Source organism: Gossypium arboreum, chromosome 6 (genome assembly GCF_025698485.1).
Source record: "Gossypium arboreum isolate Shixiya-1 chromosome 6, ASM2569848v2, whole genome shotgun sequence".
NCBI classification, from domain to species: Eukaryota; Viridiplantae; Streptophyta; class Magnoliopsida; order Malvales; family Malvaceae; genus Gossypium; species Gossypium arboreum.
In genome coordinates this window covers 102,007,758-102,024,026 of record NC_069075.1, presented here as the reverse complement: position 1 = coordinate 102,024,026, position 16,269 = coordinate 102,007,758, and the positions used below count along the sequence as shown (strand labels likewise).

At 37.4% G+C, this 16,269-nt stretch overlaps 1 non-coding gene across 1 annotated transcript; it reads right to left on the bottom strand.

Moving 5' to 3' along the window:
* Positions 1-11,073: 11,073 nt before the first annotated feature.
* On the bottom strand, positions 11,074-11,179 carry LOC128295040 (small nucleolar RNA R71). The gene has a single exon (XR_008285347.1). It is a non-coding gene; the product is annotated as a small nucleolar RNA R71 (small nucleolar RNA).
* Between the last annotated feature and the right edge of the window lie 5,090 nt (positions 11,180-16,269).

The following is a 16,269-nucleotide window of genomic DNA, read 5'->3' as shown; positions in this document are numbered from 1 at the left end:
ATAGTCAATCACTAATTCATAGTCTTTTAGAAATTCTAACCATCTCAACTGTCGCAAATTCAAATCTTTCTAAGCCATCAGATATTTCAAGCTTTTGTGGACGATATAAATATGGCATATTTCACCAAACAAATAATGACGCCAAATTTTCAATGCGAATACTATCGCGGCTAACTCTAGATTGTGCCTTGAATAATTCTTTTCGTGCGACTTCAACTGTCTCAAGGCATAAGCTACAACTTTGCCTTCCTACACCAAAACACAACCTAGGCCATTTAACGATGCATTACTGAAAACTACGAATTCTTTACCCGAATTAGGCTAAACTAACACTGGTACCTCTGTTAATAATGTTTTCAACTGCTCGAAGCACTGCTGACACTTTTCTGACCACTCAAATTTAACATCTTTTTGAAGCAATCGTGTCATCAGAGTTGCAATCATCGAGAATCCTTTCAAAAATCATCTATAATAGCCAGCTAGTCCCAGAAAACTATGGACTTTAGATATATTTCTCGGAGGCTTCCAATCTATAATCGCAGAAATTTTGCTCGGGTCAACTCGGATACCCGCAGCTGAAACTATATGTCCCAGAAAACTAACCTCTAGTAGCCAAAACTCACATTTTCTGAACTTTACAAACAACTATTTATCTCTCAAAGTTCGTAACACAATTTTCAAATGCTCAGCATGCTCAGATTCATCACGAGAGTAAATCAAAATCTCAACAATAAACACAACTATGAATCGGTCTAAGTACGGCCTAAAAATCCGATTCATAAAGTCCATAAAAATAGCAGGTGCATTTGTTAGTTCGAAAGGCATAACAAGAAGTCTGTAGTGTCCTTACCTTGTTCTAAATGCAGTCTTTGGCAATCTGAGTCTTTAACTCGCAACTGGTAATAACCTGATCTCAAATCAATTTTTGAAAACGTTGTTGCCCCTTTTAACTGATCAGACAAATCATCTATTCGTAGAAAAGGGTATTTATTCTTGATCTTCACTTTGTTGAGCTATCGGTAGTCTATACACATTCTCATCGTGCCATCTTTCTTTTTCACAAATAACACCGGTGCACCCCAGTGAGAGAAACTTGGTCTAGAAAAACCTCTATCTGTCAAGTCTTGCAACTGAGCTTGCAATTTTTTTTACCTCTGTAGGAGCCATTCTGTACGGAGCTATCGATATCGGTGTTGTTCCCGGTACTAATTCAATACCAAACTCAACCTCTCTGATAGGTGGTAAACTCAATAACTCTTCAGGAAATAGAGCTGGATACTCGCACACAACTGGTACTAATTCAATCTTTATTTCTGACACTTTTGTATCAAGTACATAAGCAAGATAAGATTCACACCCCTTTCTCACAAATCTCTGAGCTAACATAGATGCGATCACAACTGGCAAACTATTCAAATCATTAGATTCAATTCTCATAGTCTCATTTTTCTGACATTTCAGTTCAATTATCTTTCATCTACAATTCACTGTAGCATTATGCATCATTAACCAATCCCTACCCAAAATCACATCAAATTCATCGAATGGCAACAACATCAGATTTTCCTGAAAATAGAAATCCCGATTCCTTAACGAAAAATTCTTATAGACTTTGTCAACCAAAACACATTTACTTATGGTGTTCGATACTCTAACCACAAATTTAGTAGACTCTATAGGCAAAGTCTCAATAGATACTAAATTCATACGTATATAAGAATGAGTTGATCCTGGATCTATCAATGCAATCACATTAGTATCATAAAGAGTGAAAGTACCGGTGATAGCATCTGGAGATGTTGCTTTCTCACGAGCGCAAATAGCGTAAGCTCTAGCAGGTGCTCTGGCCTCAAATCTCACAGCTGAATCCTTTGTTGCCCTCTACTACCGCTTACATTTCTGGCAATTTTAGGTGGTCTACCTCTATTCGACTTGTTACTTGGTCTCATATTCTAAACTTTATCTTTTTCATACAGCTCAGGAAAATCTCGGATGAAGTGATCTAGGGAACCACATCTGTAACAAGCTTTATTACTTTTATTCAGCATTCTCCAAAATGTCGTCTCCTTCACTGCTGACCTCGGGTTTGTTGTCTCCTATACTACCAACACTTGATACTGATGTAGCTTGAGCTTTAAAACCTAATTATTATTTTCTACAATCTCTATTTGAATATTCATTTGAAGCATTTGGGCGAGCGTACGAATCTCTAGATTTCTTTGATGAAGATTGATACAACTTACTCATCAATCATTTTCTCGTGTCTCTAGCTTCTGAATCTGCTTTTCTCCTTTCTTTGCTAAGATCCTTGGCTTTACAAGCCCTTTCAACCAAAATGAAAAATTCTTTCAACTCTAGAATTTCAACTAGTAGTTTTATACCTTCGTTCAACCCGTCAACAAACAGCTTACACATAATCTCTTCGGTAGAAACATATTCTCTGCATACTTACTCAACCGTAAAAAAATCTCTTTCATATTCTATCATGGTCATTCGGCCTTATTTTAATTCTAAAAACTCTTTGTGCTTTTGATCGAGAAATCTTTGACTGATGTATTTCTTTCAGAATTCAGATTGAAAAAACTCCCAAGTAACCCGTTCTTTCAGAACCACAGATATCAACATATTCCACCATTGATACGTGCTGTCTCTCAGCAAAGATACAGCACATTTAATACATTCATCAGGAGTACAGGATAATTCATTGAATACTCGAATTGTATTTTTGAGCCAGAACTCAGCTCTCTCAGCATCATCATCAATATTAGCTCTGAACTCTTCAGCCTCGTGTTTACGAATCTTATCTATTGGCGACTTGCTCCACCATATCGGATCTATAACTTGAGAAACAACAGGAATTTGTTGAGGAATAGGTCAGGGTGGAGGTTGCTGAGTAGCCGGGTTCGTACGAATGTATTAAGTGAACCATTCGTTCATCATTTGGAAGAAGGCTTCTTTAGCCTCTCCTCCCTGACTGCCCATCACGGGTCTAGAATCAGATGGCGCTGTCCCTTGCGTAGGAGCAAGCACATTACTCTCAACCTCATCGACTATAGCTCGATTGGGATCCATTACTATATGAAAACACAATTTAAAACATCAAGAGTCATCACACTCAGTTTATATATTAGCATGTATAGTTAGACTCTCACACACACTACATTAGTCCTAGAATCGACTAAACCATAGCTCTAATACAAATAAAATTTCAAACCCCTAACCCGTATCCGTCGTCAGAGTAGGGTTACGAGCTATTACCGATAAACACATCATTTAACATACATAACTCATACATTTATGCATTCATACTCAAATACCTTTTAATCACAAACACATTGTCCCTTGTAAGGGCCTACGAGGCCTTAAACATGCTTTAGAAGTGATTCGGAACTAAATAGATAACATATAAAAATTTTGGAAACCTAGAAAAATTTCAACCATACAGGGGTCACACGCCCGTACGAATAGGCCATGTGCCTCACACAGCTCCAAACACGCCCATGTCTCAAGCTGTGTGGAAATAGGGCATACATACTGACTTGTATCACATAGCCGAGGACACGCCTGTGTGCCAGGCCGTATGAAAGCTAGAAGGAATACTAACTTTACCACACGGCCAACCACACACCCTTTTGTCTAGGCCGTGTAACTCACTAACTCGATTTTTAAGAATCATCGGGGAACACGGCTGTATACCATGACCATGTGTAGCACACGGCTGATACACACCCCCGTGTCTTTGCCCATGTGGACAAAAATACGCCATTTGAAAGGCTAATATGCCACCCCAACTTCAATGTACCTATATAAGGAAAAATGTACAATTTCCATACACGAAAGGGTAGCCAAAATCAATCCCAATTCATGCACAATTCATGCTATACAAGTACAACCATTTCACTTACTCAAATATATACCAAAACAAACCATCCCACAAGGTATTATAAAAATTTTACAAAAGTCATTAACAACCATATATAATAGCCAAACACATACCAATATTAACATCATTTACAAGCCAAGTCTCATGGCTATAATTACAACCAAAATACCACATCTAGCCTATACATGCCATATATCATAATTGTATAATTCAAAAGTACCAACTTAGATGTTTGATTGTGTGATGATGTTCCTAAAAACTCCCAGATCCAAGCTAGCCTTGATTCACTACAAAACATAGAAAAATAACACGAAGTAAGCTTTATAACTTAGTAAGCTCGTATGTGAATAACTTAATTCATCGAATAAATGCAAATCAACCAATTACACATGACAAATCCTTATACACATTAACTACAAACCTTTTTCATGTCTCAAAACATGATTAAATACAAACTCATCGAACTTTCACTATTTACTACTCGAATAGGTTCTGCACATACCTGTATCGCCTCGTAGTAACCTTTTTTCTCAACCATATCATTTATTTACCCATTGAACCATTCAAAATAGAAATTGGATACTCAGGAATCTCGTACGATAAGTACCTATACCATGGCCCATAGCCAAATCAAGGTAACTTATCCGAAGAACTATTTTCATGGCTCAAAACCAAATCATCCGATATGCATGGCCCGAAGCCAAATCGGTATAACTCGCACCCAAAGTGCTAATATCATGGCCCGAAGCCAACTCAACTTATCATCTAATCACATGACACTAGTATTCAAATCTATTCCTAAAGTTCAACCGGGATGTCTGACTTATCAATTTCATCATCGAATGTATCCATAGATCGTATATACAATTCATACATTAATGAAAACTTTGTAATCACATTTTAGGAAATATCAAAGTATTTAATATACATTTATAATGAAATTATCACATACGAACTTACCTTGTATTCGGAATTGATGGATAGGGTTGACTACTCGATAACTTTGCTTTTCTCCCGATCCAAATCCAAATTCTTTCTTTCTTGATCTATATGAATTCAAATTAACTTATTTATTCATCTACTCATCCAATTAATCCAAAAATACACATTTGGGCATTTTTACACATTAGCCCCTAAACTTTCACATTTAATCAATTTAGTCCCTATTTTACAAATACATAAAATTCACACAATTCAACAAAACCCATGCTTGGCCGAGTTATACATAGGTCCCTAGCAGTCCAAAACTTTCATTTATTTCACATTTTAACCACACAATTTGCACATTTCACAATTTAATCCCTTTTTGACATTTTTGTCAAAAATGACTTTACAAAACTAGTTTAACTATCAACAACTATTTAAAATCCATCATCAACCATCAAATTACTTAAGTATTCAACAGTAGCAACATGTTAAATCTTTAATAATTTTGAAATCTAAGGTACGGGCTAGCTAGAACACGAAGCAACGATCTCAAAAACGTAAAAAATCATCAAAATTTGAGCTAAAAACACTTACCAATTAAGCTAGGAGTTGGCCGAACCCTAAATGCTCTCCCATGGCTTCTTGCTCTTCTAATTTTGGTGAATATGGACTAAAAATGATGATATGTATGTTTTTGTTTCATTTAATTTATCATTAATTAACTATTTTACTATTTTAACCTTTAATATACATCATTTAAAACACCTAAAATGTGTCCTTCTATGTCCACTAAGTTTTCAAATGGTTTAGTTACCATTTAAGGCCATCATATTTAAAAGCCAAAGCTATTTGATACCTTTAACAAGTAGAATTTAACTTTTTCATTTTACGCGATTTAATCATTTTTATCAAATTAACCAACCAATCGATAAAATTAGCTCACAAAATTTTCACACATATCAAATAACATGCTGTAAACACCGAAAATAATATTTGAATACTTTTTTCACATCGGTTTTGTGGTTCTGAAGCCACTATTTGATTTAGTCAAAATTGGGCGATTACACGGCCTACCACACGGGTGACCACACGTCCATGTAGGGTCGACAGTAAGGATTTTTGGCTTTTGTTGACATTCATTTTTTTGCATTTTAGGAACACACCTGGTATCGTTTTCATGCAAAAATTATCTCAAGCCTTCCAAGACCTAGAAAGAAGGTACCCAACATCGATTTAGCAAATTGAGTAATGAATCCAGCACAAGAATTAACATATAATCGACTTCGCACCGTCGAAAACCACCTCTACGCGTTCTAAACCATTGAAGTATGATTCTCTACTCCACAATCTGTTCCTAAACACGAAATACCACCCTTCAATAACCATAGATTGTTTTTGCTAATAAAGAAAATCCCAAACCAAAATTTACAGCAATAGAAATCTACTTACTACACCAAAAAGACGAACCCAACAATTCCAATAGTACTGCTGAACCACAGATTTAGGAACCGAAGCAAAAAGAAGTAAAACAAAATGTCACAGAGATAGGGAAAGAACGACAAGAAGGGGAAACCAAAAGAATTATTGTCAGATTTTTCTTGAAGGAAGAGAAAATTTTCAAAACAAAAATAACATAAAAGATATTCCCAGAATCCCTTAATTCTCTCCACTACCCTACTACTGATAACTCCCTTAGAATTCCAGCACAACTGGAACTCTATCAGATAATAGGGCAAAAATAAATGCCCACGCTACTGCAGGAATTCGAACACAGGACCTCCAACACACCAACACCCTTACCACTCAAATCAGCAAGCTCATTCTGATATAAAATTACAGGCAATTAGTAATAAGCCCACTGAACAGAGATAAGGCTTACATCCAAAAATAACAAAATTTGGCAAAGGTGAGACTTGAACCCAAGACCTCACACACACACTCAGAACACTTAACCACCGAAGCAGAAACACATTTGTGTCAGATTTTTCAGAAGCAGAAATAAATTAATTAGGGCGTTACATAATTAATCATTTATATAACATAAATTATCATATCAAAAGCCTTTTTAAAACCATATTTGACTCGTAAATATTAAATAATAATATTTACAAACTTACTCGTCGAATGTGTGGCCTCGAAACCACTATTTTTGACACCACTAAAAAACAGGTTGTTATAGTAGCTAGGGCATTACACAACCCAAAGGGCATTCTTTTAAAAGCATATGTCCCAAATGGGCATATGAAAGTTATTTATTTCTGATCGTCTGAATGTATTAGAATCCAGTGGAGTCTCGAGTACCCATCAAGGAGACTGAAGTACTCCTTTCTGGCCAATTTGTCTAAGATCTGATTGATTAATGGAAACAAGAAGTGATTTTTTCTAGTTGTATTGTTCAGTTTCCTACAGTCAATACATACCCGTCATCTTGTCACTATTTGAGTCGAAGCTAACTCATTTTTCTCGTTCGCCACAATAGTCAAGTTGCCCTTCTTTAGAACACGCTGAGTTGGACTCACCCATTAACTATCTGAGATGGAGTAGACTATTCCAGCATCTAACCCTTTTAGTAGCTTTTTTTTTCCTTCCTCTAGTCATATCTTAAATTGACATAATGTTGGACTTATCTCTTCGATATCAAAAATCATCCATCCAATTTCTTTTTTATATATTTTTTAAAATGTCCAACGATGCCCTTTCTCGCTCTGCAGATAGATGAGCGACGATAATTACTCGTAATGTGTTGTTCTTACCCATATACGCATATTTCAAGTATGTAGGAACAGTTTCAATTCAAGAATTAGACGTTTGATTATTGACAGAACCATCTTATCAGGTGAATTATCCACTGGTCCTAACGATTCTTTACAATGTTTCCACATGTGTAATCGATAAGCCTATCCTAAATCATCTCCCATAGGGTCCTTAACCAGCTCATTTTCTGTAACACCCCTTACCCGTACCCGAGACCGGGGCAAGGTACGAGGCATTACCATACACAAACGGGACACTTCCAGAAAATACAGGCTATAAAATTTCATTTCAATTTAAAGCCGATCGAACAAAATCATATTATCCCTGTTATGGACCTATGAGGTCCAACAATGCATTAAAAGTGATCCAGGATGAAATCAGGAACTTTGGAAAACTTTTAGAAATTTCTAGGTTTAAGCCTCACACGCCCGTGTCCCTTACCCATGTTGAATTATTGGAATTTATTTTTCATTTCGAACCTACAAGGGTTTTCACACGGCCAAGCTCACGCTCGTGTCCTTCACACGGCCTAGACACACCCGTGTCATAGCCTGTGTCCAAAACCCCAGACATTCTATTTATGACGTCATCATTCATCTAGGGGCACACGGCAAAGGCACATGCCCATGTGCTAGGTTGTGTCCTCCACACGGCTGAGACACACGGTCGTGTCTCTGCCCCTATGTTTACTACCATGCAAATTGACCTAAAAATTTTAAGATAAGGGGACACACGGTTGAGTGACACGCTCAAGGGGCTGGCCGTGTATGAACCTAGACACATGCCCGTGTGTCTACCCGTGTGGACCATTTTAAAGGCTATTTTTCCAAGCCTTTAGTCACCCTAAACATCCATTCACACTCACATATTCCTTAAACAACTAACATGACATAGGTGTGCCCTTAAAACCTTCTTGGCCAAGGTCATACATGTTACGACATGTCTCATTTTATCCTATGATAATATTACCCTATTTGTATTAGGGTTACCATTTCAACAATCACATTTTTTTGTACTTGGCACATTTTATAACTCATGTCCATTATGACCTAAAACATTTCCAAGTGATAAGGCCATTTTTCACATATCTTTTCATGGTACAACATAATAGGCATTCACATGAAACGTTCAAGCATAACCACGCACATTTAGTAGGTTTACAACCTACATCAAAATGAGCCATATCTCATGGCCATATACAAAATGAGTAAGCATATCATATAAGCCCTTACATTGGCTAGCCAAATGACACATATAACAAAATAACCAAAAATCATATACATGCCATTATAAGAAAATAAAAGTTTCTATATACGAAAGCAAGACAAATAGATAGTGTGATAATTTCTCCAATCATCTTCCAACCTTTACGAGTCCGCGACCTCTGTAAGACAAGGGAAAACAGAGGGCGAATAAGCATTAACATGCTTAGTGATAAACCGTAAATTATACATATTTTTACCCCATGTTTAATGCATTTTATGGATGATTTCTCATTAGAATTGGTGAATTTGATGCTCCTAATGCTTTAATTTCATGTTTTAACTTAGGAGAGCAAAAGGAATGAGAAACGAGCCAAAGTACAAACTCAACACGGCCTGGACTTCCTCACACGAGTAGCTCACACGGTCGTGTCAAATTGGCAGAATCGAAGCATGATTCACACGGGCAAACAACAAGACCGTGTCAACTTGGCAGGCTCAAACACGGCCTGAAGTAATCATACACGGGCGTGTCACACGGGCATGTCCCTGCAGAGCCCAAGTTGAGTCCAATTCGGAAAAGGCCACTTTTGAAGGCTCATAGGCATTCCAAAGCCTATAAATACAACCTAGAAGAGGAGAAAAGAGGAGACGGAGAAGGGGAGTAAGGAATTACTCCAAGGAAGCTGATTGATCCATCTTGGAAGCTGTATTCATCATCAAGACTGAAGATCTCTCCTCAATTTCCCTTCAGGAGTTTTGGGTTTTCTTTATTTTTTGTATTCTTTATTCTTCTGAGATGTTTTCTTATTTAGTCATGAACTAAAACCCCTAAATACCTAAGGGGAATGAAACGTAAGACGAATCTTGTTATTATTTTCTGAATCATATGATAAATATTTAACTTGTTCTTAATTATGTGTTCTTAATTCTTGTTTTGATATCCCAGGATATTGATTCAAGACATGCTCTTATTCAAAGAAGGAATAGACCCTGTCTAAGAGTACATTTGTCATAATTAAGCGAAGTTGATTACGCGCCTAGAAATAGGGTGACAAGATTTTGTCGGATTAGCGTGAAACCTAATAAGGGGATCCATAGATCGAGTTAATGCAACCCTAGAATGTTAATTAGAGAAAAGTCTCGGTTATTCAATCTAGGGATTAGACGGCATTAGTCTTGAATAGGGATAATAACATAACTTAGGGATCTCTACGGAACAAGTTGAATGAATATATTATCCGATTCGGAGCCAAAATAACAAGTAAAGTATAGGTGGATTTGTCCTTAGGTATTGTCTTAAGTCAATCGATTTTTCCCAAAAGCAATTCCCCAATTCTTTTCTCTGTGAGTTCTTAGTTTAGATAATTAGTTAATTAAAACAAAACCTCTTTATTCTTAGGCTAGATAATAAAAAGACAGTCATTACTAGTACTTTTAGTTCATTTGGGTTCGACAATCCGGTCTTGCTAAAACTATACTACTGTTCGATAGGTACACTTGCCTATATCGCGATAATAATTAGTTCAAGAACGAGTAATTATAAATATTTAAAACCTATCACGAAACCTCGCGATCAAGTTTTTGGCGCTGTTGCCGGGGAACTAAAATATTAAGAACACTCAATTTTTATTACTTTAGCCATTTATTTTTCTTGCAATTTAATTTAATTTAATTTAATTATTATTACTAATTAATTTACTTTTTCTTTCTCTTGACAGGTTTTTATAGTTTATGACTAGAAGAAACCCGTCAGGACCATTACTTTTTGACGAAGAAATCTATCGCACAGTTCGTAGAAACCAAAGAGAAATAAGGCAAAGCATAAGATACACAGAAAATGAGCAAGAAGATGATACTCAACCCCTAACCGAAGAGATGGCTGAAAACCAAGGCAATCAGCTACCTCCTGCAATTGCGGCTAATCAAAATCCTGCTCCACGTACTATGTATGACTATGCTAAACCTTCTTTAACAGGAACTGAGTCAAGTATAGTTAGACCTGCTATTGCTACGAATAATTTTGAACTGAAACCTAACACAATTCACATGATACAGCAATTTGTTCAATTTGATAGTTGCAGGATAAGGATCCCAACACTCACATAGTGAATTTTTTGGAGTTTTGCGACACTTTCAAAATTAATGGTGTTTTTTACGATGCCATTCGCCTTCGATTATTCCTTTTTTCACTGAGAAACAAAGCTAAACAGTGGTTGAACTCGTTACCACGAGGGTCCATCACTACTTGGGAACAAATGATCGAAAAAATTGTACTAAAATATTTTCCACCGGCTAAAATGGCAAAGTTACATAATGATATCTCTTCTTTTGTGCAGATGGACTTAGAAACACTTTATGATGCATGGAAGAGATACAAGGATCTATTGCGAAGGTGCCCTCACCATGGGTTACCTCTATGGCTGCAACTTCAAACTTTTTACAATGGTATGAATCCCTCAACAAGACAGATGATTGACGCAGCTGCTGGAGAAACCATCAACAATAAAACACATGAAGAGTCTTATGAATTCATTGAAGAAATGTCATTGAATAACTATCAGTGGCAAGTCATGAGGACTAAGCAAACAAAAATAACCAGCGTTTATAATGTCAACTCAGTTACTATGCTGTCAAATCAAGTAGAACTTCTCAATAAAAAGATTAATGGTTTACTTGGTTCTACAAAGGTACATCCAGTAATGAGGTGTGACTCAAGTGGAGGAGGTGTGCATCCAGAATATCAATCCTTCAATCCTACAACCGAAGAGGAACAAGTCAACTATATGGGTAACAATAACTTTAGATCTCCAAAATAACCCATACAATAATACTTACAATGCAGGTTGAAGGAACCACCCAAATTTCTCCTAGGGTGATCAAGGGAATCAAAAGCTACAAAAGCCTCAGGATTTTCAACAGCCACCTTATCAAAAAGAGAAGAAACCAAACCTTGATGGGATGCTCTCGAAATTCATCTCGATATCAGAAACCCGTTTCCAAAATACCAAGATAGCACTTAAAAATCAACAAACATCGATCCAAAGGCTCGAAACTTAGATAGGCCAGTTATCCAAACTAATCTCTGAACGACCACAAGGTAGCTTACCAAGTAATACTGAACCTAATCCAAGGGAACACCTCAACACAATTAGTACTCAAGATAAGGAAGGATTCATTGCACCTGACCCAGAATTGATGCAAGAAACTGTGGTAAGCAAAGGTAAAAGTGAGGTAAGTCATAACAAAACGGTGAATGAAGAATATAAACCTCATGTCCCATACCCTAACGCGACAAGGAAACACCACTGAGACGAACAATTCGGTAAATTCCTCAAACTTTTGAAAAAAGCACATATTAACTTACTGTTTATTGAAGCTCTATCACAGATGCAAAATGCATGAATTTTTTAAAAGAACTTTTAGTAAATAAGAAAAAGTTGGACGAAGCATTATATTTGGAGCTAAACGCAATCTGCTCAGCTATTCTACAGAATAAACTACCCCCCTAAATTGAAAGATCCAGGGAGTTTTACAATTCCTTACTTAATTGGTAATTTAGATATAAGTCATGCATTAACTGATTTAAGGGCTAGTATTAATGTCATGCCTTATAAAATGTTTAAGCAACTAAGTCTTGGGAAACCTAAACAAACTAGGATGAGCATTCAATTAGCAGATAAAACTATAAGATTTCCTTGGGGTATTATTGAAGATGTACTAGTGAAAGTAGATAAGTTTATATTTCCCGTTGATTTCGTTGTTCTAGACATAGAGGAGGATAATAACACCCCTTTGATGTAGCACCCCAAACCCGGCCCAGATGTTATGGCCGAATCTGACATGCCACATTGAAATTAAAAAAACCCATGTTCCTTTTTTAGTGTTTTAAAAGCCGACTTTTGTTAAGCTAACCAAGTGAATAGAAGCTGGGCACCATGTAGGTATCTATAACAGAGGAGGTGAGCCATGAAGGCTACTTAAGTACCAAGCTCTTCGATTGGATCCAATCCTAGACATGCCCACAACCATTGCCACACTTGGTTATAACGGATTGAAACTTCTTTGAGTGGTTATCTTTGATAAATCGAATATTTGTGACGTTGTGTTATTTCAAAAACAAGTATCGTTTTGAAATCGCGCCCTAAGTCTAACCCATTTGAATTATTATCCACCAGAATAAAGTTATTAAAAATAATATAATCCTAGAAAATCAAAGAAGAAAATAAAGTTAAAATGGCCTTATTACAACCTAAAAATTAAATAGTAAATAAAATAACTTAAGAAACCAGGTCTCTTTTTAAACCCAAAGGCGTTCACCATGGCCACTCTGAATCCCTCCGCTCCAAGACACCCACATCAAGGCCCACCAAGGTTAAAAAGGGTGAGTTTGGAAACTCAAAGTGTAAGGAAAACCCATTCAAAGCCCAGTCAGTTCAAGCCCATCTGCCTAAGCCCATTCAGATATCAAAGGATATTGGGCCAAAGCCCTTTTCAGATTACATTAAACTGGGCCTTAGCCCTTATTCAGATAATAAGATGGCCCAAAGGCCCATTTCAAAATACATGCAACATCAATAAACATATGCAAGCCCATTTGGGAGCCTACTCAACCCACCAACTGCTACACTCCACCGTACCAAATTTCTACACTCCATGTGGGAATAGCTCAACCCATCCAAATTTACACTCCACAGCTTCTGACCTTTGCCGCTCGATTATCAATAAATTGAGGCAAAGCCTCCAAGATTTGGACAAGCCACTTTTAGTACTTCCTCTATCAATATCCCAGTCCCATACATCAGATAATAACAACATGGCATGTAGTAAATAACAACAGTCCAACATGCATTTAGGTCAATTTACTCCTAGGGGTATTTCGATACTTTATCTCCTAGGGGTAAAACTGTAAAATTTCCACTTTTTAAAGGTATTTCAGTAATTTATCTATTTTAGGGTTTTTCATGCATATTCCTACCTTTCACGTACTAACAGAATCACTTACCGAGGGTTCTTACCGAATTGGGCCCGTTGGCCCTTTATTCTAATTTTGGCCCAATAAGCCCAAAAATATCGAGGGCATAGAAATCATGCACTTTGCAGTCCAAACATTGTAGCTTACCAAATACATTAATCGATTTACCTTACGAGCATTGCACACTTGTAAATATATAAAATACCGATTTTTCGGTATTTCGGCTTTTCGGCTTTTGCTGATCTAGACTAAGAAAGGGTGTCAGTTACACACCTATTTTATGATGATTCATTGATGAGATCCACGCTCGAACTACCTACAATTATATTATTACCACATTAATCTACTACTGAAATGAATTACATAATAACTCCTTACAATATTCGGCCATAACACCTTAGGCACTAGCAATCCTACCTTTGCAGAAGTTTGCGACTAGACTTAGATCCTGTTGCTCCACCTGTCCAAGCCCTTGATCAGCAGTCTCTAGATCATATTATTATCAATACAAAATAGTTATCACAACCCCTTAGGGCTACAAGTCCAAGTTGACAGCCTCCCTAACCTTTAGGGGTTTCGTTTTTTCTAAAATACGCAATAAAGACTAGATTGAAAAGACTTACCACCGGTTCCTTCGGTCAATGATCCCAATTAATTTCTACTCAATTTTGATGCCAATCTAAGCCCTCAAAAGATAACAAAAGTTGAGCCTTCAGTGATCTCACTATTCGGCCAAGTCCCTAAGAAAGTGGGGTTTTTGGCTTTTGTTGAAGCTATGTAAAGAAAGATGAAATCGGAGGGTTTTGCTGTGGTCCTGTCGACAGAACCTTGAGGTTTAGAGAACTATAGAATCGGTCAAGAATGATGGAAAAGATAATAAAATTGGCTAAGAGAAATCGGCACAGAAAAAAGTATAGTTTTCAGGATTTCGGCTTTTTTTATGGCAATGGCTATGAAGGTTTTAGAAACGTCTGAAGAAAAGATGGAGATGCACAGGTGGTTAGAGAGATTCGGCTATGGAGGAAAGGAAGAAAAAGAAAAAAGTTGAAGAGAAAAGGAGAAAAGAATTAAGACGAGAATGGTCAGCAAACGGCACAACTTTCCCCCTCATGCCGAATTTATACTGGCACTTAACCTAGCCGAATTTTCCCATGCTAGAGGCCCTTGGCCGGCCAACTCCTACTCCTTGATCAGCTCCTAACTCCTCTCCCTTATTAGCTCCTAAATCTTCTCCTGACCGCCTTTCACTTTAGTTCCACTGCTTACCTTTTCTGTACATAAAAATTAATATCACCAATTTGCTTACCTTGCGACTCGAACCTTTGCTCTCCTTGGTCATCCACAGGCCATCTCTCAAGCCCCCAAGTGACGCCATAAGCCAACTTACCACGGGCTTCCTTGTGTTTTATTTTACCCAGTTAATACCTTAAAGCCCAGCTAACCAAAACCCCTTCTTCTATAGAATTAAAATTAACTAAAATTACCGAATTTTAACTTAAACTTGGGCCTTCTAGAGACCCACTAACCTGATTAAATCTACGCCAAGCAGACAGAACACCAAAATTTAAAATTTTCCAACACTCACAGAATTCCCAAAAATTGGGGCGTTACAACTCTACCCCCCTAAAAGAAATTTCGGCCTCGAAATTTATCTGATCCAAATAGTTGAGGGTATTATTGACGCATAGTCTCTTCTGACTCCCAAGTAGCTTCTTCCCTTCCATGATTACGCCTAAAGCACTTTTACTAACTAATGATTTCCTTCGAGAACCTTAACATCTCGTGCCAATATCTCGCACAGTTCCTTCTCAAAGGTCAAATCAGTCCTTACTTCAATCTCCTCCACTGGCACAACATGTGAGGGATCCGATCGATATCGTCTTAACATAGACACATGAAAGACGTCATGGATTCTGTCCAACTCTGGTGGTAACTCTAACTAATACGCTACTGGCCCTACCAGCTTAAGAACCCGATAAGGCCCTATAAACCGCGGACTCAATTTGCCCTTCTTGCCGAATCTCAAGATCTTCTTCCAAGGTGAAACCTTCAAGAAAACCATATCCCCAACAGTGAACTCTATCTTTTTTCACTTTAGATCCGCATACGACTTCTTTCTATCAGATGCCTCCTTTAATCGATCTCTTATCAACTTAACCTTACTCTCGGTATCTGCCACCAACACTAGTCCAAGCACTTACCGTTCACCCAACTCTGTCCAACACATAGGCGTACGACATCTCCGCCCATAAAGTGTCTCATATGGAGCCATATGAATACTTGCTTGGTAGCTATTATTGTACGCAAACTCCGCCAATGGCAAGTAGTCCTCCCAACTCCCACGAAAATCGATGATACAGCCCCTTAACATATCCTCCAAAATCTGAATAACCCTCTCCGACTGTCCATCTGTCTGTGGGTGAAAGGCAGTACTAAAATCCAAGCGTGTACCCAATGCCTTCTGGAACTTCTTCCAGAACCGAGATGTAAACCTAGGGTCTCAGTCAGAAATAATCGACACTAGCACA